Source organism: Danaus plexippus, chromosome 11, assembly GCF_018135715.1.
Source record: "Danaus plexippus chromosome 11, MEX_DaPlex, whole genome shotgun sequence".
NCBI lineage: Eukaryota > Metazoa > Arthropoda > Insecta > Lepidoptera > Nymphalidae > Danaus > Danaus plexippus.
The window spans coordinates 2,923,131-2,926,764 of record NC_083544.1 but is presented as its reverse complement, the minus strand read 5'-3'; the positions used below and the strand labels follow the sequence as shown (position 1 = coordinate 2,926,764).

At 28.6% G+C, this 3,634-nt stretch overlaps 1 long non-coding RNA gene across 1 annotated transcript; it reads left to right on the top strand.

Annotated features, from left to right (window-relative positions):
* Positions 1-88: 88 nt before the first annotated feature.
* On the top strand, positions 89-2,866 carry LOC116765599 (uncharacterized). Its single transcript, XR_009752741.1, has 3 exons — positions 89-283; positions 2,084-2,316; positions 2,598-2,866. It is a non-coding gene; the product is annotated as an uncharacterized LOC116765599 (long non-coding RNA).
* Positions 2,867-3,634: the final 768 nt, after the last annotated feature.

Genomic DNA, 3,634 nt, shown 5'->3' with positions numbered 1-3,634 from the left:
TTGTGCACGAACAAGGAAAATAATATAATGATATCACCTGATGCTGTATTGGGAATTATACGAGTTTCGTTACAAAAAAAAACCCGCTTCCCATCATGTAAAATGTACCGTGTCTAGTGGGCACTATGTCAATTAAGAGCTCCTCTTACACGCTATCAATATTTTGTTAAAAAACGTCAGACTGTTTATTATTTAATAATACTATAATTTGTTTGAATTTATTATCAAAAAACCTTATTAAAGTAATTAAATCACAATTAAGTTTATTAGATCCACAATTCTGGTGACTCAACTACATTCTCAACAAATGATTATCATTCTAAAACAATTAAATTCTGTTCATCATTTAATCACAGTAGACAGATTGTTTTTTTTTAATTAGTAATGTTCTATGTATTTAGAAAATATTATAGTATTGTTTAAACGTAAATTTTCAATTTGTCTGTTATTTTGTGGTGCCGCCTACAGGAAGTATGATTAAAACTTTCTTTTGCGTCGCAGATGTTCCATTTTCTTTTATTATTCTCTTTTCTTTCAACTTGAAAACTGTTCGTTCCTATAATCTAACTCCTTTTGACTTTTCTTTAAGTTCAATGACAATAAGCCATTTGGTAAATTATTTAAGAATTTGCGAATAGAAGGCAACTATTATATATTTTTTATTTTAGTGATATAAAATAGTTGCGAACTTTTTAATGATAATAATTACATTGCATTAGTATGATTGTGGAAGTTAAATATGTATATTTTGATATAAAATCGATTCCATGAACAACGAAAATCGAACTGAAGACGCTCGCATGTATTTCTTTTATCCCATAGGACGTATTGGATATCGTAAAGTGCCTTTGTTTGCTGTAATGGATATTTTATGCAATGTCGTAGGCCTTTTTTTATCTCAAGCGCCTGTTTCATGACATACTAACAGTTATGTGCCCTCAATAACTTTGGGTCGTGTCATATATTTTATTTATCGGGTTTTCGGTTCATTTAAGTATAAATAACGAAAATATAATGAGATATCAATGACAAAATTCTCGATGTTTGGGAATTACTGTCGGAATGTACCTTATGTAAAATATGTTTCTCTTTGATGGATCTCCCGGAGAATTTTTGTAATATCGTAATATGATTCCACAATTATTTTATGAACTTATTTGAAATAGAATTTAGTAAGCACCGAATTTCATGAGATTTTATACTCATTTAAAATACTTGTGGGATTATAAGAATTAGTACTTATTTTTTTTTACTTTGTTATAAATAATTCTACAAATTCAAGTTAAAAAGCTTATAATCAATATTGAAATAAAATACAAATCTAACGTTGATGGCTGGGTGTTAAATCAATTTTCTTCCTGTTCTTAAATATCATAGTTCAACTTTTCAAACATACTGCGTATCGTTATTTAATTCTAAGGAAATGGCAACTGCCCGGGAAGCACTTAAGTTATGGTCATAACTTTGCCGTGCGCTGCATACTCTAGACTAAACTTGTATGGAAGATAATTTAAATTAGTTTAAAGAAGAAAAAACGGTATTTAATTAAAACAGCCTTAATTTTATATAGTTCATATTCCTCAGTTTTAAACAATACATTTCTTAATGTACAAAAACCGAAACGAATAAGTTAAAATTATGAACGGCTCTTTAGAGCTTAAGTCTAAAAATGTATCATGTCTCAAATACTTTTTATGTATCCATACTAATCCTAGAATATGTTGTAAAATAAGTAATAAATATTAAATCTATCAGACAACTATGTCAGAATGTTAAGCCGCAATAAAAAAAATATTTTACAAATGATACGCGGCTATATGCTGATTGTAATAAAACTAAAGAGAACAGAAACAGAATATTTACCAATAAAACGAACGAAGTATGAATAAAGGACGGAAATTTGTATGACTTCCTCGAGGCGGAAAATCTTTTACGACTATATATTCCTTTAAAATATGCGAATTTGTTTTATATGTATTAAAAGTGATTTTGTGAGATAATTGTAACTTTAATTTATAGTATACATATTATGACTGTTTAAGTTCATAAAGTAATTATTTTGTCAATTATATTTTCATTTCAGACAATTACAACGGTATAATGAAATGGACATTAAAGTTTATTATGAAAAATATATCAAAGGCTCACCAGATATTAAAAAGTGTTGACCTATGGCTGACATCGGTAAGTTCCGAATGGGACAATTGGTGTCACGACAGGCGCTTGTGTTCGACAGGCCAGCTATTCATGGCGAAGCAGGCCTGGAAAGATACACTCAGATGAAAGAGATCTCTACGAGGCAGACTTCACTTATTTGTATGTATAAGTAATTTGTTCTGAAAAATAAAGCTAAATATGCGTTAATAGTCTCATATCTTATTTTCTAAATAAGTTAAAAAAAACTGCATATTTGATCAAGCACCTTCTATTGGCTTCAAATTTAAACTAAGTGAATTAAAATAATAAAAAAAAATTTTTTTTCTTTATAACCTTATTTCCTAATTATCGGAATATGTAATGGAAAAGGAAAATTTCGGTTGTGAAACCAAACGTCAGCTGAATTACATTTATATTAATCGCGGTGAATGTTTTTTCAGAAGGTAACATTAATTTACTACTGCAATATGAGGGCTGGCGTGATCGAAATACGCCCACTAAGATTGATGATTTGTTTGAGCAACCTACAATTATCTGAATTGTATACAATAAAGTAATTAATGAAGTACCATAGGGAAATGTATATCTAATATGTTATTACGGTTGCTTCATTACTGACATCAGTAAACTACTCCGATCAATGTAAAGTTCCTGGGTTTTAAAAATGAAAACCCCTTTTTGTGATATTTTGTGGAATAAAATTTTCAAAAACAAGAATTTTAAGGAAAGGGTTTTCCAATATTATTGTAATTTTTATTTCCACCTTCCACATTTTTATTTCCACTCAAAAAATTGTTTCAGCCGTCAGCATTTTGAAATGGTTGATTAATTTTACGACATTCGATGTTAGTTCTTAATAATAAATAAACTTTTGAAATATCAATTTGGTCTGCTTCAAAATTTTCTTGTTTTTCCACAACAGTAATTTAAAATGAATTTGATATTTTATCATTCTTAAAAATACGAAAAATATAAATCATTATTAAAAAAAATTATTCATTGAAGACTTCTGTAAACTTGAAGTAATAGGTTTTGATCAATAATAATAGCAATAAGAGTCAACAAAGCCTTGAAAGGACATAAAAAATGTTTTATAAGATGATAAGTTCCAAGAGTCACCCTAAATGAGCATTCATTGTTGGTTTCGTTCAATCAGTACCAGCTACTTGAGTGATTGATTTTTTAAATCCGTGCCCCAAGGCACTGGCACCGTTTGTTATATCTTTTTTTGTTGAAATCATAAGTTAAAGTTGTCTGGCAACATCGATGTTAGCTTTTACGAAGTATGAACTAAAAAAATACAAGAAATTACCTTATATGTATTAGTCTTGATGAAGCCATAAGTATTTTTCATAACAAATTAACAATAGTAGAGTGTTTCAACAGTTCTTGATTTGTATAAGTGTAAACGTTAGTCGAGTAAAGACCTTTATCAAGTAAAAAAGATTTTATATACATACTAATTCAATAGTTAAAA